This window comes from Leptonychotes weddellii, chromosome 1, assembly GCF_054177405.1.
Source record: "Leptonychotes weddellii isolate Sample4059 chromosome 1, ASM5417740v2, whole genome shotgun sequence".
Taxonomy (NCBI): domain Eukaryota; kingdom Metazoa; phylum Chordata; class Mammalia; order Carnivora; family Phocidae; genus Leptonychotes; species Leptonychotes weddellii.
This window is the reverse complement of record NC_138369.1, coordinates 73472248-73498101: the sequence shown is the minus strand read 5'-3', so window position 1 is coordinate 73498101 and position 25854 is coordinate 73472248. Positions and strand designations below refer to the sequence as shown.

Genomic DNA, 25854 nt, shown 5'->3' with positions numbered 1-25854 from the left:
TGAGTAATATTCCATTGCATATATGGACCACATCTTCTTTATCCATTCGTCCGTTGAAGTGCACCTCGGCTCTTTCCACAGTTTGGCTATTGCAGACATTGCTGCTATGAGCATTGGGGTGCATATGGCCCTTCTTTTCACTGCATCTATGTCTTTGGGGTAAATACCCAGTAGTGCAATTGCTGGGTCATAGGTAGCTCTATATTTAATTTTTTGAGGAACCTCCACACTGTTTTCCAAAGTGGCTGTACCAACTTGCATTCCCACCAACAGTGTAAGAGGGTTCCCCTTTCTCCACAACCTCTCCAACATTTGTTGTTTCTTGCCTTGTCAATTTTTGCCATCCTAACTGGTGTAAGGTGGTATCTCAAGTGTGATTTTGATTTGAATTTCCCTGATAGCTAATGATGAACATTTTTTCATGTGTCTGTTAGCCATTTGTATGTCTTCTTTGGAGAAGTGTCTGTTCATGTCTTCTGCCCGTTTTTTGACTTGATTTTTTGTTTTTTGGGTGTTGAGTTTGAGAAGTTCTTTATGGATCATGGATAGCAGCTCTTCGTCTGTAGTGTCATTTGCAAAAGAAGTCAATGGGTTCGGGCTGGATTTCAGAGGTAATATCAACAGGAAGGACAGAAGGAAGGGTGGATTGGTTGAAGATGCTCCTAGGCTTCTGGCCTATGGATGGTGAAACCCTTGCTAAGGCAGGAACCTCCAGAGGACCAGCTAGGTCCCATTTGCTATAGGCTTAAGTCGAAGTGCCTCTGAGACCCCCAAGAAGAAAGGTCTGGGAGGCAGATGGGCAGACAGGTTGGGTGCTCTTGAGAGGACCAGACTGTTGTCACCCAGATGGACATGATCCTTCCTGTCCCTGAGTTCCCACAGAACTTTGTGCCTCTCCTTCTGCTGACATTAAGAGTTCCCATTTTGGATCATGGTTATCTTCCTGAGCCTTATATTGTTTGCTAAGTGAAATTTAAGCCCCAAAGTCTTTGCCCAATAGCACAGAGATATAATAACTTTTAAAAATGTGGTTATGTCTTAACTTTGTATAATGCGTGCTTATTGAGTAGTCTTGAAAATTGTCCTGACGAGACTCTACACGTATGGGAAGGGGAAGGGCTAACGTCTATGGCCGAGGCACTTGGAATTCCTCCAGAGGCTCCTGTTTCCATCTGGTTCCAGTTCTGGTACTGGCCCTTTTTCCCCGATTATGAATTTTTAACCTGAGGAGGTCTGCCCAAGTGGAAGACCTAGCTTGCTTCGGGTCTGGCTGTCTAGAAGGGGCAGTGAAAATGGAGAACCCCATCCTGGGTTCCAGGAGTACTGCCTTCCTCTTAAAGTTCTCCAAGAACAAACCGTGTTCTTCACCCAAGCCTCAGATGACACTAGGGCAGAGGTAGAAAGACAGACCCTTGATAAACATGGAGACTTCTCACAGGGCCTGTGTCTGGCCTGTTGCCCAGGGAAGTCCTGGTGGCCTTCCCTGAGTAATAAGAAATTGAGGCTAGGATTTGGTTCCTCATTTGTTTCTTCAAGGCACAGCTCACTAAAGCCTAGAATCACTCCAATTTCAGGCCCTCACTCTATTAGGTAGCAGGCTTGGCTGCTTTGCAACGTCTAGTGGAGAGCACCATAGCAGTTTATTAAGAGCTTTTGTTATAATAGTTTTGGACCCCTGTGAAGGATCAGACTTTCAAATTACAGAGTCCAGAGGATGTAGCTCTCTTGACCGTTCACACTGGCAGAAAGGTCTGAGAGGCCCAGGTAGGGTGGGACTTGCTGTAGGGCTTCTAGGCCATAGGATACTCAGATGCAGGCACATCGTGGAGTTATACCATGGAGGTTCTTCCAGGTGGCTGGGGGTAGGGGTGAGGTGAAAAGATGTGCCCTACACTGAATGACTGGAGACTGACTGGCAGAAGTCCAGGTGACTGAATTGGGAACAGGAAGCTTTTGAATTGAGGTGCTCTGAGTGATGGGGGCAAAGTTCATCTGGGTGCCATGCCCTTCCAGCCTTGGGGCAGCCAGCCTCTTTTAGACCCTTCTTGCCAGCAGGAAAGCCACTGCCAGTCTTTGAGGAGGCCCACTCTCCTTGGCTCAGGTCTGGTGTGGCTGAGCCACTGCTGGTTGACTAAGCAGATGGTACCTGACAGGGCCTCAATCCCATTTTAGAACAAACTGATAGGAGAAGGAAACATTGAATCTTGCTCATCTGGGTGGTTCTCTCTGGGAAAGAAATGGGCAAAGGAACAAAACGGACCTCTCAAACAGCTATTGAGAAAAAAAGGGATGGTTATAAAAGAGGGCACAGTCCAGATCACAATTATGTTAGGATTCTCCAGAGAAACAGAATCAATAGGGTATGTGTGTGTGTATGCACATATGTATGTATATGTATATACGTGCTTGTGTATACGAGAGAGGGAATGAGAGATTGATTTTAAGGAATTGGCTCAAGTGATTGTCAGGGCTGGCATGTTCCAAACCCATAGAATAAGCCAGCAGCAGCCTGGAGATTCAGTAGGAGCTCATGTTGAAGTCTTGAGTCTGAAGACTGGAAACTCAGGCAGATTTTCTGTGCTGCCTTCTGAAGGCAAAATTCTTTCCTCCTGGGAAAACCTCAGTCTTTACTCTTAAGGCTTTGAACTGATTGGATGGGGCCCACTCACATTATGGAGGTTAATCTGCTTTACTTAAAGTAAACTGATTGTTATTATTAATCACATCTAAAAACATACCTCTACAGCCACATCTAGACTAGTGTTTGACCAAACAGCAGCACACCATAGTCCGTCCAAGTTGGCACATAAAATTAACCATCACCACAATGCTCATGGAATGCTGTCACCTCATCAAGGAAGGAGGGTCATTAGGTAAGCATTTCCCCTCAAGAGATGGTGGGAAGAAGGGGAAAGAGGAGCATGTTGTCCTTATTTGTGGGACTTACTTATTTTAGTTTTTAGCTACTTTTTGAACTTGGAGTCTTCTGTTGGCACACTCTACCATGGCATTTGGGGGGCTGGCTTCTCATAGATGATTGTCTTCTAAAAAGGTTACCCTCATTGGTACCAGCCAGAGTCCCAGACTCCTGGTCTTCTGTTGGGCCCCATATATATAGGTGGAAGCACCTTAAGGGTAGAACCTGTATTTGTTCGTTTTGGTAGCCTCCGTAGTGTCTAGTATCTTAGTACTGAGCCTCATGCATAATGGACATTATTCATTTGAAAAGTATTGAAGTCTTCCAAGTTCAAGGCACTGTGCTAGGTATTGGAATAGCCATTGAGTATGTATTTAGTGAGTGAATTATTTCTCATCACTTCCCAGGATGATTTGTTTTTCCTTTCCCTCCCCTCCCCCGATTAGAGGGGAATTTCAATCTAGTATATCCTAGAACAGAGTCCTGTAAGTCCTTCCTCCTTGGCTGGCACTTGTGGTTCCCGTGCCTGCTTCAGCTTACCTTTCCAGCCTCAGCTGTTCCCCTCCCATGGCCTGCACTCAGGCCACACCAAACTAGCCTCCCCTCACAGTCACCCTGGCAGCATTCCTTCCCCCGGAAATATCCTATCTTGCCAATTCCTTCCATTTTTACCCATTCAGATCCACTCTTCAGTAGATGAGGAGCTCAGGTGCTTCCCCAGGACCCCATGCTCACTGTCTGCAAAGCATCACAGCCCTTTCGTGACTTCTGTTAGGATACCGTGTGTGTTCTCTTTGTCCCTGTGGTGAGAGCTTCGGGAGGACAGGGTCTGTGTCTCACTCTATATTGCATGCCTGCTTGGTACCTTGCACTTTGCAGGTGCTAATGAAGTAGGATTCCAGCAGGCCTTGCATGTTTGATCTATATGTTAGGAATCTGTTCAGCCTCTATATTCTTATTTTGCACTGATAATCCAGTTTCCAGACACTCTCAAACTTTTCTTTTTGTATTTGGAATGTAGTCAGAGGCCAGAAGAAGAAATGGTGATCCTTCCTGCCTGTTTTATTGTTGATAAGAGGGTAGTTAACCAAAAAACCCCACAGTCATTTGAAGGTTTAAAATGAATGACTACAAGACAGATTGAAAATATCTGTGACTTCTTTATCAGTGGGCCTCATTTTCATTAGTGCTCACAAACTTGTTACTGATGCTTTGCCCTAGGGGCCAGTGACATCATCTGAAACCTCATTTTTATTATTATTGCAGTGAGCTGCCAGCAAGGAACTTTTAGTCCAATAACATGAGGGAAGGAGAGAGAAGGGGAAAGGTATAAAAAGAGGGTGGGCCCGGAGCCTGCCGGCTTCTTTTGCAGTCCAGTGAATTTGGGTCCAGCCTGGATATCACCACTGCACGGGAGAAGAATATGCTAACTGGAGAAGTCCTGGCGGCCACAGTGTTCTTGGGGATGTAATGATGTAAGGACACTCTTACAAGCTTGTTAGCTTTCTCGCCGTAGAAGCATTGGCAGGCTCAGAAGCCAGACGACATTATGTCAGTGCAACAAGCTCCGAGTCCTAGCAACGACTTTAAATATCGGAAACTTACTGAAAATGACTCTTTTCACATTAGGAAGTATTGTTGGCAGAGAGGAAGCCAGATCTTGCCCTCTGCCAAAGTGTAGGAAAACTTGTGTATGGCCTTGGCTGTTCTATTAGAACTGTTAGCTGATATTTGCCCAGAGAGAAAAATTGTCAAGAAAAGACGATTGTAAGGAATGATGAAGTCTTGTCTTTGGAATGTTTACTCTTTCACAGAGTCAGTAATTTGTTTTTGTTGTTGCCTTATTTACTTTTTGGATAGTATGCCTCTGATCCATTGTGAACCCAAATTGGAATCTTGGAATTTGACTCATATTTCAAAATCACCTGATGATGTGGCTTATACATTATAGGCACACAAGCCACATTTATTTTTTGATTAAAAGCCTCAGGTAAGCATAAGGTATGAACTCTTAGTTTTTTAAGTTCTTATGCATATGTTCTCCTCTCTCCCACCAGCGTATTCAGCATATATAAATTCTATTTGTGATGTGGTTTAATTTGAACTACCACTTTGAAAAAGTACAATTTATCAAACTACCCGTAACTACAATTGTCCTAATTTGTATTTGCTGGAAATATGTTTATTTTAATAATATCATATTGGTAATATACTGATTAGGCAGCAAAAATGAAAAAAAGCGTATTTCCCCCAGTTTACTTTTCATTTTAGTGCAAACAAATTTTTCACCAGTTAGATTTTCAAAAATAGTAACATTTTAAAGTTTTATTTTGAAGGTTGGGAAAAGGAAGTCAATGGTAATCTCATGACTAAAATTGTGACTCCATTTTCCTTTTCACTGTCCATGAGAAAGAGTGGTTTCACTGTTACTGGGGCATCATACGGAGTTTAAAAGGGCAATGAAGGTGTCTGTGATTTTGGTTATTTGGTTCAAATGTGGATCCAGCTTCCGAAAGACTGATATTTTGTTTGTATCACATCCAGAGACTATACTTGAAGGTTAATTTAATTGTTAACTTTGACTTCTTTGGGTCTCTCTTTCCTAGATAGAAAAGCACTTGCCATCCACTTTCTTCCACCATGCTCTTTATGTAAGAACCATGTAATGAGCTGCATCTTGAATTTAGTTTCTGGAAGGATCTCAGCAAGGACTTTTGCTTGCTTAATTTTGTTGGACAGTAAAAGATGCATAATCCTGTGCATTGCCATTTGTGACTTTTCTGTCACAATAATCTCATAGCTAACTATAGCAATTTGTTCACCTCAGGTGTGTGGTGACATCTTATCTTGAAGCTTTTTTTAGATGTTCTATTTTCTTCACCCCAAATTATCCTCTTTTATATTATGCTATAACCATATGCTGCTTCAGATTCTTTATAAGTAGGCAGGATACACATTTCTAAAAATATGTTTTCTGGTTAATACTTTCATCCCTATGGAAGCGGTGGAAAGAGGGAACATCTGAGGCAGACAATGCGTTGCTTCATGTCCGAAAACCCAGAGTACATTAGAAAAGTCCATGGCACCTGGGAGGCAAACTTGGATGAACTGATGTGGCTACACCACAGAAGTTTTCTTCCAAACTGTAAAATTAAGACCTGTTCCCCACTGTGCCCTTTTTCTTCACCCAGACTCTGTCCTCTTTATCACCGTACCAATTTACTTAGGCTTTTGCAAGTTTTGAGGAGCTACTGTTTATCTGCCTGAGAATTCCGTGAGAGCTTCTGAGCCATAGTGTTTGCACGGCTTGCCATTTCTGTTTTCTTTTCCTGTTCTGGGGTATATGTGTTTTGGGGTGCAGCAGTTGGTACCTACTCCATTTATCAAAACCCAGGAATGTGGCCCAAAGCCAAGACAGAAATACACACTTCTGGGCGGAGGGTTTTCCAGCCATTTGGAATTGGAAAGCAAGCGTAAGAGGTTGTCTGGACCTGCCTGGTTTAATTTAGTGTTTAGTGTCTAACAGTTGTGTCCTCGTTTTCCCCTTGACGTGTGAGCTCCCTGGTGCGGGGGGAAGTGACTTCCTCTGTTAACAGCGTTGACCACTCTTGCTGTGTTGCCTAGCTTTCTTCTCCTTCCTTTCCTCAAAGGAGAGAAGCTGTTCAACAGCTGCCTGTTTTCTTACCAGAAGATAAAAACATGATAATAAAAAGAAGAAAGCTAGAGTGAGGGTTTCCAAAAATGCCATCCGTTCTTCCCTATTTAATGACACAAAATTGCTTTATACGTATATTTTTATTTTTACATAACTATGTCCTCACCCATGTCTCCATTTCTATATTCGATGCAAACCCTGATGTGTTAATCTACCCTTAGTGGACCTTCGCTTTGAGTTGTGTTTCCATGGCAGTGTGGCATTTTTTTTATGTCTTTAAATTTCTTGTATTAACTTAAAGATGATTGAGAGTATATATTTGAGGATATTTTGGAAGAAAAAAATCCCTCCAGGTCTCACCGCTCCCACACACTATTTTCACTAGTGCATTTTGCCCTCCAGTTGTCCACACATCTAGCACAGTGGTTAAAGGATGCTTGTTGTTGTTCAGGGCTGGACCTCTCCCGATCCAACCATAGTCTCTAATCCAACTCTCCTTCAGATTTATAAAATGCCCAACCAAGTTCAGAAGTCTGTGGTCTGTGGCCGTGGTTCAGAGCAGAGCTTAGTGACTTCTATAGGAATAAAATGGCCCACATGGGAGAAGGGCTTCAGCGTCTTTAGAGCTATGCTCTAACCAAACGAAGTGGCCAGAATTGTCCACCACAGACTAATGCGTTTCATAATGCTAGCAATGACTCATTTAAACTGAGATGATTTTAATAGGGACAGAGACATTCTCATTGTCCAGACTTTTTCTACTTTATCGAGAAAAGTAAGATATCATTTGAGCAAATTCTTACTCCTTCTTTGATGTGGAATATGGCCAAGGCTTCCATTGCTTTTTGGAGTCACATTTTCAAATGTAATGATTTTGTACCTCATCATAGGTCAGCAGCTAACTACATTTTCCTGTATATTGTGAAGACAGTCAAAATATGAAAGCTATTTATTTTCAGCCATTTAAGTAAATTGTTGTTTACAACCAAGACAGGAAATGGGATAATTCTACAGTTTCTGCCTAAAGCCATATTATGTCTTCACACTTAAATGTGTGGAGAGTGTTTCTTTTCTAATATTCAAAGCTTAAATAATAAGGCCCCATTGACAGGTGTTAGTACTTGTTTTTAGAAGATATTACAGAGGCTCCTGGGTGGCTCAGTTGGTTAAGCATCTACCTTCGGCTCAGGTCATGATCCCAGGGTCCTGGGATTGAACCCCACATCAGGCTCCCTGCTCAGTGGGGAGCCTGTTTCTCCCTCTCCCTCTGCCAAGCCCCCTGCTTGTGCTCTCACTCTCTGTCTCTCAAATAAATAAATAAAATCTTAAAAAAATTTACGTAAACAGCTAATTTGTTTTTTAAGATCATGATTTTTTATTTTTATTTGTTTATTTTTAAAGATTTATTTATTCTCTAGAGAGAGAGATTGAGAGCTCGAGCAGGGGGAAGGGCAGGGGGAGAGGGAGAGAGAGAATCCTCAGACAGACTTCCCACTGAGTGCAGAGCCTGAAACAGGGCTTGATCTCATGATCCTGACTGAGATCATGACCTGAGCTGAAACCAAGAGTCAGTCACTCAACTGATTATGCCACCCAGGCACCGCAAGATCATGATTTTTTAAAGAAGAAATAAATGTCTAATAATTCCAAGAATAAACCTAAACTACCACTAGTTATTTTCACTGGCTCTTCCTTTCTGATCTTGCTTAGTAGATTTAAAATTGGTTGTGAAGATCTGGAATGTTGGGAAAATAAGGTTTTATTAAATTACAAATCATCTCCCTGTTTCTTTGATTATAAGGCAGTATATGTGGGTAAGAGTGTTAGAGTTTGTTGTTTTTATATGAATTTTCCCAGGGTTCCCGCTTTAGGTAATCTACTTAGCTTCTGATCTCCATAAATTAGAATTGAGAGTAATGACCATTCATAATTGACATGGAAAGTCAGAAAGAAGAGGGTGTCACCACTAGGGGCAAAGAAGAGTTATGATTTAAGAGTTATGACTTAAGAATCAGACCCATGCCTAGCAATTTCAGGCATAAATAGATTACTTAAGAGAAGCTAAAATTGATTGCTTTCATGAAATACAAGTGCAAGGAGGTTCATTTCCGATTTTTGGATGTAGGATTGTATCATTTGCAAAGAGAAAATTTCATGGAATTCCTTTAGTTACTTCTTTTCTTCAGTAAAGGATGTGGTAACTTGACCTCTGTGTGTTTTAGTTATTTTAAGGCCTAAGAGTCCCAAGGAAGCCTTCTCTAAGCCTTTCGGCGGGGATGGTGTCTCCTCTGTAGGTGCCCATAACTCCCTGGGTGTGCTTCTGTATCACGTCCTTTTGAAATTGTTATTTCTGCCATCTCCATACTTTAAGCTTTTTTAGTACTTCCACTGTACCTGGCTCACGATGCTTTTAATTGTTTATTGAATTGAAACTAAACTAAACGCCAAAATAGCATAAAATTGGGCTGTCTTATGCCTGAAGTTAGTACTATACTTAATGAGTATAATATTCCATTAATTACACACATTGAAATATTGAAGGTTGGAGGTGAGGGAGACTTTGGCTTATTATTCTAATCCACGGTCACTCTTAGTTTATTTCTGTAGGGGGCTGAGAGTCATATGGCTTTGTCTGCTTAATTTGTGTGCCCCATGTGTTTTTGCCTCTGCAAGGGAATATATGAAAAGGATTGAGGGTTGTGGCCTCTCTGTCAGGGTGCCCGGGCACTGCCAAGATGAGTGATAACAACTATTCTGCCATGCCCCGGAAGACCACCCTTACCTGTGTAGTAAGAACAGACGGGAGTTAGGCATGAAAGGGTGTTTGCTTGTTTCCACTGGCAATTTCTGAGAGCTCTGTGAAAGGGACAGAGGTGGTCATCGGCGTTGAAGGATGGTTCTCAATATTCCTGGCAGCCCCTTGGAGAGACCAAGGGGAGGAGAACAAAAAAAATGAGGTGGTCCGTGGAACCACGACGTCATGAGCTGTCCATGAGTCTGAGCGACCTTGGAGATGTTGGTAGGAGTGGTGAGTGGAATCAAGGCATAGGGAATTCTAAATGTGTAGGAGGGAGATCTTGTCTAAACAACAGGAACAGACAGAGGAGCTGTAGGGAGCATCCAGCTAGGGATCTGCCAAACTGAGGAGTTTAATGGCCCTGCAAGTCAAAAGAGATAAGTCATGAGAAGTGATGTTGGGCTACTTGTATCTTCATCACTGTGGACTTTCCTAGCCTCCCTGAGTACTGGGTTTCTTTGTAGAAGGTAGAAGATAATAGTCTTGGATGGTTGTGGGTTTAAATGGGTAGTGCGTACGATTCACCTAGCCCTGGGCCTGGCATGCTGCAGTTGCTTATCACTGTGTTAGTTCCTTCCTGACCCTACAGTTCTTCTGGTGTGAGTCATTCCCTGCCCCCAACATTGGAAGGGCCACACCCTTAGGGGTTCTTCAGCTCCCATTGTGGGCATAGTAGAACTGGTTTTAAAGCTCTAATGGAGGAAGAGCAAATGAAAACCTAGCAGTTGACTAAAAATAGGTCAATTGTCAGAGAAACTCAGCATGGGGGAATCGGGCTCCCTCCCTGATTTCATTTGACTCTCACAACAACCCTGTGGAATAAATTATTATCCTTGCATAATGTGAAGAAACTGAGGCCGACAGAGGACAAATCTAGGAGCCCGTGGCCATCAGCTCCTGGCAGGTAGAGCCAGAATTTGGACCCGCATCCGTCAGGTGTTAATGCCCGTGCTCTTTCTCCTTTCACGGGTGCTGACGTGTGGGAAGGCCACCCGGCAGGCGAGGTTTGGAAGACAGGCACAACAGCCCCTCTGCCCCGCGAGCAGCTGGAAGGCCCGGGCTGCCTTCTGCTTGGTGAGCCCAGGGCCCGGCAACATCTGGCACATGGCAGGCTCTCAGTAAATATTTACTCAGTGAATGAAAGTCGCAAGTTAAGGTAGAAAACTAATTATTTCCGCAAGTGGCAGGTTGTCAGCAATATGAAATTTGTCATCAACGTTACTGAGTTACTGAAAAATATGTGACATTTATTAACACAGGTTCTGCTCAAGTGGCTATACAGCAATTTAAAGATCTGTGTTTAAAATTGGACAATATGTGAAAAACTGACATAAGATAAAATTCAAAAGATGTCAAGAATTTTTTAAATGACTGAAGAGGCATAGGCTGCTTCTCGAGAAAAGTAAACTGTGATAAGCCTAAAAATATCTCTTAAAAAATAATGACATAAATTTTGGTTCATATGTTCTCCACTTCTTTTCCTCTAAGGTGTAAATGTTCAAAAGTTACCGTGATGGAGATTTTTTGAAGCACTATTTATTTTCATGTAAAGACAGCACAATTTTCAATCAGATTGAAAATTAAAAGTAAATGTAATAATTGAAGAAGTAAATACTTTAAGCTTTTTTAGTACTTTTTTAGTACTTACAGTTCTTGACCAAGTAAATGCTATATACAGCTATTAGCTGTAGTTTTATGAGAATTTTGATGATAGAAATGTAAAAGGTCAGCTGAACACTGGTATTTATTAGTAACCACAGAACCATAAATCTGTCAAGCCTGGGATCTGACAGAAGTTCTACGAGGTTGAACAAGTCAAGTTTCAGTTAAATGAAGACTTCTCTACAGGTAAAAAGCAACCGCTATGGCTGTGGAGCTTCTCGTCAACACAGTTGCCGTGCAGTTGGTTGAATCACCTCAGATCCCCCTTACCTAGCAGACAGGAGCTTTAACAGAGAGCCAGGCACACTGAGATGTGTCTTTTTTAAATCCCTTTGGTCAAAGTGTATTTAGAAGTAGCAAAAACTAATCCTGTCACAGTAAAGGAGAAGCTTTTCTGTCTCCCCACAGAAAGCACCCTTTCAAGTAAGTGCCTTTAGTGCTAGTTGACTTTTCTTTAGAAGTTCATTTCACAGTTTAAGCAAAGATACACCAAGTATTTTGCAACTTCATACAACTTTTGCTGAGGCTCACCATTTCCTTTTCTTGAGGGGAATAGGAAGCCTGTTGAGTTTTGTGGAGAAGTTATCATACACCAGGGGCTGTAGTCAGTGTTTCTGTGGACTGCAGCACTGGTAATCAAAAGGAACTTGACATACATGATTTCTGTACCACAGGCCAGAGGAGCTACCTTCTTAACCTTGGCTGTGTCTGTATTGTAGTTCTATAAATGGTGTGATTTTGTGGCCTTTGGGAAATGCAAGTTATTTTTGTAAGTGCTTATCCTGACTGAGCGAGTTGATTTGTTTATATCAACTAGGTAAAAAAGCTAACTGTAATTTGCATTTATTAATTCTTAAAACTTTCAAGTCAAATATACTTTTAGTAACACTGAAAAAAAAAAAAGGTATTCATCATTTCCATAAACTACCAGGTTGGAATATTAGTTTTAATGCTTTTTCAAGTTATGTCTATATCCAAGCATACATTACAGGGTCTTACATAATACCAGACATATGAAGTCATTTAAACCATATTTGATGATTCATTGAGGTCTTTTGTTATGGAGATCTGATTGGGGCCATTTTTGATTTTACTCTCTCCCCCTCACTTCTTTTTATCTTTTTTAGAGGATAGTTAACCTTGCTTTCTCTTTGTATATAATGTGGTTTTTGGGGTGATAGTAGGGTAAGTGAACATTGTGGGACTCTTTAGTAATGATGTTCATTTTTCATGTTTTAAAGTGTGTAAGACCCACAAAATGTTATTTCTTCCAAGAAATTTATATCAGCTTTGCTTATATTTATGAGTGACAGCCCTTCTTTCCAGCCATTCCTTCCTGAGATCAGTGATGAAATTTGTTGACTGCTTGCTTTGGGCAAAGCACCACACTAGAAATGTCAGGGGGAATTTGGGATTAAAATATGACAAGTCTCTACCCTTAAGGAGTTTGTCATCTAGACCTGTGCTGTCTGATGCATTAGCCCTAGATCTCTGTAGTTTTTGAGTACTGCACTGTGGTCAGTCAGAATTGAGTATTATGGTTTTTTATTAGCCTTTTAGCCCATTATTATATAAACGCATAGCTAGATAATAGTTGGTTCTGTCACAGTATGATACCAAAAAAAAAAAAACCAAAACTGAAACCAAAGTTCCCAGGTGCTTAGAACAGAAATTAAAGAAAAGGAAGAGGTGGGGGTGGGAAGGAGAGCCATCCTTCCCATGTGTAATGATGACTGCTTGATTTGGGTAATGATGTTCAGGAAAGCATATCCGAGGCTGCCACTTACCCGGGAATCATACAGGCAGAAGAGAAAGCTCTAATCAAACCCTTGTAAAATGCTCATCCTGGGAGAGAATGATGGTAACGCTAATAAGAATAGTAGTGATAAGATAAAGCACATTGACTACATTTGACATTGACTGAGGGTGTCAACAGCTCCAGTAGGCATTTCTACATTATTTAATTTCTACATTGTTTAAAACTGAGCAGTAATCCTAGGAAGCAGGCACTGTTATCTAGTCCACGTTCCAAAAGCAGCAGGCCAGGGTTACTTGCATGCGAAGTGGTGGTGCAGACACCAGCCCTAGGCCATGGTGGCCAGACTATACCTGTGGAAGCCATGGACACCATGGCCAACCCACTTCCCTTTCTCTATAAGGACAAAGTGCCTGTCAGTGCCCCGGTGAGCTCTTAGAAGGCAGCTCTGTGTAATTTTTAACCATTTAGATCCTTGAGATTAATTTGGGGGTGGATTTCAAGTAAACTCCTTTTTCTCTGTCCAGCGATCCCAGTAGATGGGACTTGAGGACTTGTAATGTAAGTCTTGGGTAAGTCGGCCTACATAGTGCTTTCACATTTGGTATCTCACCCGTGCCTTACCAAGCCCTGTAATTAAGGGCAAGTAATTACTTTCGTCATTTTATGAAATCAGTGACTGAGGTTTCAAGAGGTTTACTGACCTTCCGAGGTGTGCAGTCAGTCACTGGGGATCTGGGAGAGCTCAGCCCTGGCTGGCAAAGTGGGCCAGCCAGGGCAGTGGGAGGAACCTGGCTTTGCACTTAGCAGCTACAACTTCGAGTGCTGAATCACTTAGGGTTCAACCAGAAACAAACAAACAAACAAACCCCAGCATTTTCCTTGAGAATTTAATCCAGGGAATTGTTACAGGTGCTGGAAGAACCACAAGGCCAAATGGGGGATTGGTGAAGCCACCCAGAGATTAGCAACAGCAGAAAACCATCCCTCTGGGCAGGTGGAGAAACGATGCAGATTGGTGCCTGAGCCCAGGAGCCATGGGGGACCTCAGAGGGGATGAGCCTCTGCTAGCTTCTCCCCTGCACAGAGAGGAAGATGGAAACCCATCCCGCTTCACCCCTCCTCCTGCCCAGGGTCTAGTTCTCTGCCAGAGCTCCTGGAAGTAATCCAGCAGTCATCCAGCTGACGTGGGATCTGAGGAAATTTGCCTCGAGGGCTGGCTCTCTGGCCAAGCAGAGTAGAACAGGGGAGGAGAAGGAACCCATCTGCCTGGTAAACGATTTAGCCTCTGAAATGGGGGTGATAGGTCCTGCCTCAGAGTTGAGGATTCAAAGAGATCATGTTTATAAAGTGCCTGTGCATGACAGTAGCTCAACAGAGGTTGGCCCACCTCCCCTGCCCGTGGGAACAGCTGCAGTTAGGGTGGACAGTGGTTACCATGTGACCTAAAAAAGCGTAGGTATGTGGCACATAAGAATGAGAGAGATCCTGATGGTCTCTCTGAGCACTGCAAGCAGTCACGGATTATTCTAGTCACTCTCCACACTTCATTCTCTTCATTCTTCTTGGAATTTTCTTTCTCAGTTATTTCATAAAGCAAATTCATTGTATTAACTACATCAAGGACACTTCCCATTTTGTCCGGGGCTAGTGGGCTACAAGAGTGAAGTAGGACTGCTTGGAGGGAGCTGATACAGGTCATGAAGAGGGTTGATTTTCCCATTTTTCTAGCCCCATCTTACTCTGAAAAGCCCTCAAGCCTCAAGTTTTAGTCTTATTAAATTAAAAACTGCTCTATAGTAATGCTTTTAGATGCACAACTAAATTACTTGAAAAACAAATTTATAATTGGAATAAACGTGATTCAGCTAAAATTCCTCTTTCCAGAGGATAAAATGTGATTTCTGTATTGCCATTATAATTTCCAGTAAACCCAAGTGAATTTTGCATCTATTTGGCTTGGGGGGCAGAGGGGAGATGCGTCAAATCAGATTACAAGGTGAACTATTTGCTAATCCAATTTTTAGATGCATTTCTTAAATGCCATGAGCCACAGACTCAACCGAGCAACCTTACAAAGGATTTCTGAAGTTGGAGAGTTGAATTGTGAGATGGCTGGGACAGAGTCCTAGATTTTCAATGGTGACACATGTGATGGTGATGATGTTATCTGTGTGCAGTACATTCATGTTTTGATTTGAAATGATAGCTGCAATACACATGCATATTTTGGAGGGCAGACAGGCACGATTTGATCCTCAGAAGAATTGCTCTGTGGTCAATTGGAATAGCTCAACCATCAGTTCCTTTACCCTGCCTCACACCTCACTTCTCTGCTCCAGCTCCAGGAGCTTACACCCCACCTGCATATCCCCTTCTAACCACTGTATCCCCTTTCTGAAGGGCTCCCCTCCCTTTGCTTACTCTCTACGATGCTTACCCAAGCCTCTGTTAATCCCCTCCAGAAGATCGTAACATCCATTTGTATATCACTCCCCCTTCTGTGGGCTGCACAGGCAATGCTGGTTGATTTGCAGGAAGGCCAGACTGTGGGAGAGTCGGGAGTTGAGAACTTCAGGGGAATCCGAATCGCAACACCCAAGGTTGTGTGGTGAGCCCAAGCCAGTGCCTGCAGGGCTGCACCTCATGGGAGTCATGGGAGAACAGGACCCTGTGCAGCAGGTAGTCCCGTTGTGCTCCTAACAAGATCCATGCAGCCCCAGCTGGGAGCTGGGCAGGGACTCGGTGCAGCCAGGCAGGCTGGAGATTGGGCTACAAAGGGGCAGAGGGTAGGGAAAATTGTAGCAACCTCAGGAAATAAGCAGCTCTAAGGACTCAGTCACCATGCCCAAAGGTACATGTGGCTATCTGTCCACTGGTTCAAGGCAGCAAGACTAAGCCACACCCCACAAACACCTAGAGGGGGGTTCCTGGCCTGAGTAGGATGGACTCTCACACTGGACAAGGGGAGGTGTACAAGTAGGAAGTGTCCAGACAGACCATACTGCCAGCCTGGCGTGCCTGCCAGTCAGCACGGGAACATCTCCGTAGCTGAGATTAGACTTTGGTTATACCTGACTCTGCAGTGCCTGGCACTTGGTGAGGACTTAACACATGATTAATAAGGTCACTTTCAAGTAGGGTGACCATATATTTCAGTTGCCCAAGACCATCCCTGTTTTTGTGGCATATTTACTAATAATTCCCACTTTCATTCCCAGAAGTGTCCTAGTTTAGATGTCACTCTACCTTGGGGGGGAGTAGAATACACCAGCTGCTGGTGGTCTGTGGGTGCTGGGGACCCGTGCCTTCACCCTCTTGTTGGAGGCTTCTCTTGGGGCACTGCTTCATTCCCCAGTGCTGTTTCCCTGGAAATCTTCTCTGGGAGAAGCTTGGGCCTTAGTGAGTCAGTGCAGAGTTGCATAATGGGCTGAAGGGTCAGCTTCGACACTCAGAAATTGAAGCACTGTTTAGAGGTGGTAGGTATAGCAGCCTGATTCCTGGAATAAGGACAGCATCCTGCTTAGTAAGGACTTTCGGTGATTGGTTTGCAAGTAGACTCGGAATTAGTTCTTGTTTTCTACTCCTGGATAACTTTAATGAAATAAAATACAGTATAGTTAAGTGTGGTATTTTAAGTTTACATTATATAGTTGATAGTCTGGTTTCTCTTCAGATCGCATAAATCTTTTGCCTTTACATTATGCAGTTGACCCTTGAACAACGCAGCGGTAGGGCTGTTAACCCCCTTCCCCCCAGCCCCATCCTGCGCAGTCAGAAATCCACATATAACTCTTGACTCCCCCAAAACTTCACTAATAGCCTACTCTTGACCTTACCAGTAACATAAACAGTCGATTAACATATATTTTGTATGTTACATGTATTTTATACTATGTTCTTACAATAAAGTAAGCTAGAGAAAAGAAAATGTTATTAAGAAATCATAAGGAAGATACATACATTTACAGTACTGTGCTGTGGAAAGATCCATGTATAAGTGGACCTGCGCAGTTCAAACCTGTGTTGTCCAAAGGTCAACTGTCATACCTTTGTAGAAAATCTAAGCATGCCTTAGAAATGCCTGTATTTCGTCTTCACACCAGTATCCTGAAACATATGCATGAAAAGCCTTTCTAGTTCCAAATCTCAAAACCAAAGTTTATGGGATGTATTTTCGTAGGATTGCCTGAGCTTCTTGATTTTATGTTCTATACAGAATGGGGTAGAGACCCCTATTCACAGTGTGTTCTGTGTTGTACTACTAAAACGTGAGCCAGGTACAGGAGGCTGTCTGTAGAACGAGTGTTGCTGGCTGCGTGGCATTACCTGTGCGCCGGGGACCTGTTTTCTCTCCGTTGCCAAGCCTCACAGTGCCGAGGGCTGGAAATGGTGACACAGGATCACACTGAAGCAGTTCAGTGGCTTTGGTCACTGGCCGCATAGACCATCTGAGATGCATTAATGATGAGATCTTACTGGTTTTTAAAACTGCTTTTCATTTTAGTTTGATGAGCTAATTAATCTGGAAGGGACTTGTGGTTTTAAAAGGGTATACAACGATTAAGGAAAATGGCAGAACCGGACCTTCTGCAATCCAAATTGGCACTGCTCTATTTTGCAAATGCTCTAGGCTAATCGCGCAAGTCTTATGGATTCCTGCCATGTTGGCATTGGCATTTTTATTGATTGCTTAACCCAGGCATGGCTTTTAATAAAAAAAAAATATGTCTTACTGTGGGCATGACATAAAGCGTATGTACGTTGTTGCTGTAAATCAAGTAGATAAAAAGATTTTGAAGGTCCATCTGTGCCACTTCAGCAGGTGTTTGCATGAGAAAATCTTTTATTTGCACTGAATCTCTCTAAGGAGAAAAGCAGTGGGTTTGGAATTGACTTTAAGAATTTTCCATAATTAAAAAAACATTGGACTGTAACAATGTGTACTATAACATTTTGAGATCATTGTAACTGTTTAAAAGTTATTTTAGAAGTGTGCCGGTTTCTATCTGGTGTCCAAAATAGTAATCTTTGAGTTCATTCATTCAGGGAGGTTGATAAACTGTATAACATTTAAACATTATCTATCCTTTAGCTCAGTTTTATTAGACTGTTAAGGGAGAAGCAAAATAAATACCTACATAAATGGGCTGGTGATTCTTAAAGTTGTCAAACAAATGAGGCTTTTCCCCTTTGTTGACCTTTTAAAACACGTGGTGAGTTGTACTTGCACACATAGGAAAAATGTGCATGATTATCAGTTTTGTACATATTTGTATTTTTTTCTTTCTGTGGCGCGGGAGTATGCATTCCCCAGACTGGGAGGCCTCCTCTGGCCTGCTTCCCCTTCTCCTGCTCCCAGGCCCCCTGAGAGGCTTCAAACCTTGTAGGCTCTTTCCTCTCTCATGTCTTTGCATTTGCTGCTCCCTATGATTAGCTTTCCCTTCCTCTTCCATCAGGATCCAGCTCAAAAGCCACCGTTTTCAGGCAGCTAATGACAGTCTCATCTCTTGCTTTCCCAAAGGACTCTGCTCCTTCAGAGACAGGTTTCTTCTCTCCTGTATCATTAATTTCCCTTCTTTACTGGGGTGAATCCCTTCAGCCTAGAACACTGCTGTATGGTCTCCAGTCTGACGAAACACTCCCTCTCCCTCCCTCTAACTCCCTTCTTCATGGAGTGAGCCACACTCACTGTCTCTGTTCCTCACTTTCCTTTCAGTTCCCTGCCCCCCAAACTAGCCCTCAGTCTACCCATCTACTTAGACATCACGACATCGCGCACCATTTCATCCAGCCAGGAACTTGGCAGCCGCCTCAGACTCCTCCGTTTTTCTCATGTGCTGCCTCCAGGCCATCAGCCTGTGTCATCAGCTCTGTCACTGACATTGTCGTGAAGCCATCCCCTTCTCTCCATATCTCTTGTCACCGCCAGGGCTCCAGCTACCATGGTCCCACGTGTGGGATACTGTAGTTGTCTCTCTGCTGTCTCCCGGCCTCAGCCCTCACCCCATCCTCATCCACTCTCTACGTCTGCCACATTGGTCTCCTTTGTGTGCTGGAATACTCAACGTCGCTTGGGCCTCAGTGCCTCTGCACTTGTCATTCCTTCTTCCTAGAAAGCCGAGTGGAACAAGTGGTGGAGGGCAGATGCACCAGGAGTTAGGGTGTTGGAGGGGCCCGTCCAGAGGCTGTCTAGATGAAGAGCCAGAAGAAAGGGAAGCCATGAAGCACTCACCACAGCTAGGACCAGCCCTGGGAGGTCGAGACTCGGGATCCACGAAGAAGGCCTACAGGGTTTTTATGGCCGAAGGCTGCAAGGCAGGGGATGGGTCTCCAGAGCCTGCTGAGCCGCAGCACTGAGCTTGGGGCTCATGGCTTAGAGCAGCAGTTGCCAAGTTGAGTACTCCTGGAAGAAAATGTTAGAACTTCAGTTTAATTCTGTGAATGTTTTCTAGCATACACAATCTGTTAGTAGCTAGCACATGTATTTAATAAACAAACAAACACATCTTGGAGGCATGCTCAGTAGTAAGAGCATGTGACCAGTATACAAAAAGCACTTCATTAAAAAAAATAAGTGCTTTAAAATTTTTGTGAAAACCTCCCAACACAGAAAAGCCTTCAAAAGCAGATGGTTTCACTGGTGAACTCTACCAGACGTTTGAGGAAGAGTTAACATAACTCTTCCTTTGTATTTCTGTGGTATCAGCTGTAATGCTCCTCTTCCATTTCTGATTTTCTGTATTTGAATCATTTGAGTCCTCTCTCTCTTTTTCATGGTAAGTCTAGCTACAGGTTTGTCTGTTTATCTTTTCAAAAAAAACAACTCCTGGTTTCATTGATCTTTCCCATTGTTTTATTACTCTCTATTTCATTTATTTCCAATCTGATCTTTGTTGTTTCCTTCTTTCGAATAGCTCTTAGCTTTGTTCTTTTTCTAGTTCTTGGAGGTGTAAACTTAGGTTATTTGAGATTTTTCTTGTTTCTTAACGTAGGCATTTATTGCTATGACTTCCTTCTTAAACAGCTCTTGTTGCGTCCATAAGTTTTGGTATGTTGTATTTCCATTTTCATTTGTCTCAAGGTATTCTTTTCATTTCCTCTGACGTCCTGGTGGTTCAGTAGCATTTTATTTGATCTCCATGTACTTGTGAATTTCCAGGTTTCTTCATGTGATTGATTTCTAGTTTCGTACCATGGTGGTCAGAAAAAAAGCTTGATATGGTTTCAGTCTTCTTAAATTTATTAAGACTTATTTTGTGACCTAACGTACGATCTATCCTGGAGAATGTTCCATCTGCGCTTGAAAAGAATGTGTATCCTGTTGCCTTTGGATGGAATGTTCTGTATGTATCTGCTAAAGTCCTCTGGTCTAACATGTCATTTAAGGCTAGTGTCTCCTTATTGATTTTCTGTCTGGGTGATAGATCCATTGATGAAAGTGGGGTATTAAAGTCCCCTACTATTATTGTATTGCTGTCTATGTCTCCGTTCAGGTCTGTTAATATTTGCTTTATATATTTAGGTGCTCCTATGTCAGATGCATAAAATAAATATTTACAAATGTTACATCCTTTTGTTGAGTTGACCTCTTGATCATGGAGATTACCTGTTCATGAAAAGGGGCTACTGTTCTGATGGCCAGCATTGGTCCCACCAGGGGCTGTGGACTATAAGACATAGCCCATTCCCTCAAAAAGTTCACTTTCTGCTTGAGAGATAAGGCTAACCCACATAAAACAATTAGAGAATAGAATAAGACTATAATTAAGTGTTAAATTACAGGGTAGAGACTTTAACTACTATATGAGTTTGGAGAAGAGATGGCATTGAGGGCCGGACTAGCACAGCCTTGTGAATGGTTTGGAACTTAAAAGAATATTTTGTAGAAAGTGAACTTTCCCTTTTATATGATTCATTCATTTTTTTTTTTCTGATCTAATTGTTCACACACACTAATTTCATATGCAAATAAACCATTGGATTAAAAAAGGCTCCAGGAAGAAGTTTGTTTTGCCTATAAGACAAGATAGAAAATAATAAACAAGGTGATTGCAGAGTAAATTGTCTGTGAAGCAATTTTCCTTTTAATATTTAATTTTAAAATAATTGTGGAAATATTAAAATTTCTGACTGAAAGAGCTACTGTCTTTTCCTTCCCTGTGGTGGGTGTGGCCCAAGGCAGCAGGTCTGCAGATCTGCCTGCTTACAGGTCTGTGAGGCTTTCCTATTTTGTTTTTTAAAGATTTTATTTGGAAGTAATCTCTACATCCAACATGGGGCTTGAACTCCCAACCCCGAGATCAAGAGTTGCACGCTGTACCAACTGAGCCGGCCAGGCACCCCTGAAGCTTTCCTTCTGACTCCTGACTACCCCTGCAGAGCTGTCATATCCCCTCAGTGCCAAGCAGCAGTGGATTTAAGGGTAAAAAGTGAGAAAAATAAATTCTTCCTCCTATGCTATCCCGAAATAGTGAAGAACCAGCACAATTTAGGCGGAAAAATTGTGATCGAGAAGCTACTCTTAGAATTGATCATATTGGCGGCTAAGATTACATAGTATGTGATTCAACTTGTGTGGCTTTTAAAATTCAGTATGATTTACCAAACAGTTATTAACAAAGTTCTGTAACCATATCTTGAAATAGCTCTGTAGTATAGGAAATCAGCAGGCTTTATGATGTGCTGAATAAGGAATTACCATATACACAGTTGGGAAACACTGACAATTTTTACACCAAAGTGGGCCGCTTAAGTACCATTATAGATCATAAATTAAAATCCATTAGCATCAATATTTTCACTGGAATGTAAAGTAGCACTTGTATAGTTTATAGGAGCTCAGTGCTCACCATTAAGTTTTTCATTACTGGAGAAAACTGATGAATTTTATTGCAGTTTACATCGGACACAGATGTACATTATGGTTTTGTAAATTTACTTTGAATAAATATTTCAGTGGTAGTGAAAGTGTTTGACCAAAAGAGTGTTGTCATAAAAATATTGTATTCCATTATGGTCCTCTGATTTCATAATTAAAGACCCAATTTTTTTTTTCAAGGCAGGTGTAACCCATTACAGCCAATGAATTGGAAGCTTTAACCTGACCTTGAAAACTTCATTTTACAGGAATTGGAAATATGTTTTCTTTGTGTGTAGTTATTTTGAACACTGTAAGAAATAATATGGGCGTATGAAGTAGAGGGAATCATCTGAATAATTCTGGTCAGAAAGTGCTTTGAGTGAAGTCATTTCATTATTTTTTAGACAAAAATATTATGGGGATCATTGTTTCAAATATGAATACTTATATGTGAGTTAAATTATAAATCTAACTAAATTGATGGGATTTAAAATTAACAAAAGAGGGGCGCCTGGGTGGCTCAGTCGTTAAGCGTCTGCCTTCGGCTCAGGTCATGATCCCAGGGTCCTGGGATGGAGCCCCGCATCGGGCTCCCTGCTCTGCAGGAAGTCTGCTTCTCCCTCTTCTACTCCCCTTGCTTGTGTTCCCTCTCTTGCTGTGTCTCTGTCAAATAAATAAATAAAATCTTTAAAAATAAGTAAATAAAATAAAATTAACAAAAGACCTTGAGAACTAGTTTATTTATTTGTGCCCTATGAATGTGGGGGTACAACCTGCTGAAGAGGGCATCTGGCTGCTTTTGACAGTTTCCCAATATATCTTTGGGAATCACATCCACTTGGTTGTGCACAAAAGTCCTACAGTATCATTAATTAGTAGCCTCAGTGAAACAAGACCCAGAGGGGAAATGTGTTCATTCTGTTCCTTCTGGAATGGGACTAACCTTCAACAAATCCTAAGTGATTGGAGTATTGCAATTGCACATTTATAATCATGTTCTTTTTATTATTTTATGAAGAAATAATTTCAGCCTGAAATGTATTTATTAAACAGCATCTCGGGTGTACAAAACTTCAGGCAGCATTTAGAGCACTTTCCAGCTGTGAACTCATTTATTATTATAACAACCCTATGAAGTAGATACTATAAATAACACATGGGGGGCACAGGTATTTTTTTAAGTCTCTGTTTTACAGGTGGAAAGATGGAGGAATAGAGAATATGCAATGCTAGCTCACCTCTTGTGGCTCATGATATTTCTGTGGGTGATTCCTAAACTAGAAAGTTTATAAGCTGTTGGATTATTTTGTTCTACCTTGGAATTGAGAAAACCTATTGCACAGCTATAAATAAGAACTCATTCTATGATTGATTGATTTTGCCATTATTAGTGAAATTCTGTTACTTATATCCATAAATTATGTGGTTTCCTTTTGTTTGCCTGTCTTTCAGTTTGTCATTTCTCTTTTGGATAGCCTTAAAATTTCCTTGACAACCCTGAAAAACATATATCCTTTGCCTTTAACATTTAAGGTTGACATTCTTTTTTAGGAAATGCTAATCTTTTTCTTTGCCTTCTGAAGTTTATGTTAATAAGGGCCATGATTCTAAACCTCTTAGAGGAAGAGGGATGGGTTTGCGTATCACTTTCAGAATCCAATCACAGCCTTTTGAGGCCTCTGAAACCCACCTGTGAGCCTTCAGAGACCTACATCTAGGTTAGGGACACCTTTGTGGAAGCACGGGAAAATTTAGGGACTCTAGTCCTTTAAAAGGGAATAACTTTTGAAAAGAATTCAGTACATTTGCAAGCTGGGTCAAGTAGATGCCCTGTGGTTAGATGTAAGTGGATCACCTGTAATCCACCTGAGTTGTAATTTTTTTTTTTAAATGATTTTTTTTTAAAGATTTTATTTATTTATTTGAGAGAGAGAGAGAATGAGAGACAGAGAGCATGAGAGGGAGGAGGATCAGAGGGAGAAGCAGACTCCCTGCCAAGCAGTGAGCCCGATGTGGGACTCAATCCCGGGACTCCAGGATCATGACCTGAGCCGAAGGCAGTCGCTTAACCAACTGAGCCACCCAGGCGCCCCTGTAATTTTTTTTTTTAAGATTGATTTATTTATTTTGAGAGAGAGAGAACAAGAACGAGCAAGGGGAGGGGCAGAGGGAGAGAATCTTTCAAGCAGATTCCACGCTGAGTGAGGAGCCAGACACTGGGCTCCATCCCACAACCTAAGAGATCATGACCTGCACTGAAACCAAGAGTTAGACACTTAACCGACTGAGCCATCTAGGTGTCCCCTGAATTGTAATTCTTGCTTGTGTTCCTCTGTATATAACTTTAAAGTTTTTCTTTTTGTATTTGTTTTTCAGCAATTTGTATTTGTTTTGTATTTGTTTCTCAGCAATTTGACTGTGACATGTCTAGGGGTGTGTTGTGTGTGTGTGTCCTGTAATTTGGATTGAATGGTAAGCATCATGTTTAATAAAGACTGAAGTAAATAGTACTTATGCTCAGAAATGACCATGCCCCTTCATCTTCTAGGTCGTTAGTGTTGGGGAAGTTGAGCCAGTCTAATCAATAATTGTGTCGGTTTTGTATTTTGAGTCGCCGTTGTTACCTTTATCGTACCACTGACTTTAAATTCCTCCACCAGTGGGCCACCATAGCCTTGTGTTTAGGGTGCGGGCTAGGGTCCCAGAGGTTTACTCATTGTTCCTGCTCTGCCCTCAGCTTTCATCTGCAAATGCCTGTGTGAGAAACGGGTCTCTCTCCATGTCCGTGCCCCTCCTCCATGGTACACTGCTTGCTCCTTGGCACTAGGCTTCTGGGAAAGTCAGGGGGAGTTCTTTGTCCTCCTGGTCTGGTTTCAGTATTAGGCAGCTGTCTGTTCCTGCACATCAGGATGGAACCTTGTGGGCATTCCTGCCCTGCTCCCCTGAGCAGCTGTACTCTGCCGTCTGTGTGGAGTTTGGGCAGGAGAAGTTTTCTGCTCTCTCCTGGTGGTAGTAGAGTTCTGCTTTTATTAGTGCAGGCTCCTGAGTCCAAGAGGTTCTTCTACCCCTTGGGGTAGTAGATCTTTGCCTGGCTATAGAGATAAATGGATTTTACTTCTACCCTTACCCCAGTGGTCCTAGGAGAAAGAGGGCTTCCTGCCTTTCCCTCAGTGGCTTAAGGCTTTTGCTTCAATATAGGAGGGTAGTTGGGGAAAGAGGCAGAGTTTCAATCTGCCCCCCATGCCTGTGCCCTGGAGAGGGGCTCTCTCTCCTGTTCTGCTCCCAATTTTTTGCAGAAGCACCCATGAAGAAGACCTACAAATACGTGCAAACTCTGCCTGCATCTGGGGCTCCCCGTTACTCTACACTGATATACTAGCCCACACTTGGCCTGTACGAATTCCTTAAAATCTTAGCTGACTTCTTATGTGCTTCCCTGGTGGCCTCTCCCTCCCATGCTCTGTCAAACATGAAGCAGTTTCTATGTCTTGTCTGGCCTTGGAAGGGCCTGTCACCCTTTGGAATTCAGCTCCCTTGGTTGCTTTGTGACCACAGTTCTCTGATGAAGAGAAGAAAACTTAAGAATTTATAGTTTGGCTTTTCCTCGTCGTGGTGGGAGTGACGTTCTCTCTTGGCTTTCCACATTCTAAGCTATCCTCTTAAGGTACCTGCTCACATGCATGACTTTCAAGTCCCCTGTGGGTTCCTAAGCCATCAGCTGATCTGTGCGCTCATAGACTCCTTGCCAAAGTTGGGCCAGGGTGGGCTCTTGGAATGCAGTAGTGGGCATCCTGGAAGAGGGGGCCTATGAGGAGAGGAGTCCGTGGGCCAAGCAGCTCTCTGTTATTTGCAGTAAGGGGACTTCCGTGTGAGTGGGAAACAGCATTTGGCCATACCTAGCTTTTCTTCAAATTGTTCTGTTCTTTTCAGTTCATCTGATTGTACACAATGACCTTCCCAGTGACTGATTTTCCTCCAGATCCCTTTTTTTACCCCCTCTTTGCTCATCTTGGAGAGCACATCAAAGTTTTAACAATGAATGAAAAACCTTGCAAGGTAGCTCTGATGTGCCCAGCATGACTTATTCCTTCAATTCAGGGTTCTTGTTACTGATCTTAAGAAAGGCCAGGCCTTGCTGTGCTCCTTGAAGGGGCCTCAAGTTACTTCTCAGGGCGTTTTGTCATCTTTTGTTAAGGATAGAAAT

The 25854-nt window shown here is 42.4% G+C and overlaps 1 protein-coding gene across 2 annotated transcripts in view; it reads left to right on the top strand.

The window, feature by feature from the left end:
- PLCL2 (phospholipase C like 2) overlaps positions 1-25854 on the top strand; it is a 173759-nt gene that overhangs the window by 71697 nt on the left and 76208 nt on the right. The window lies entirely within an intron of this gene.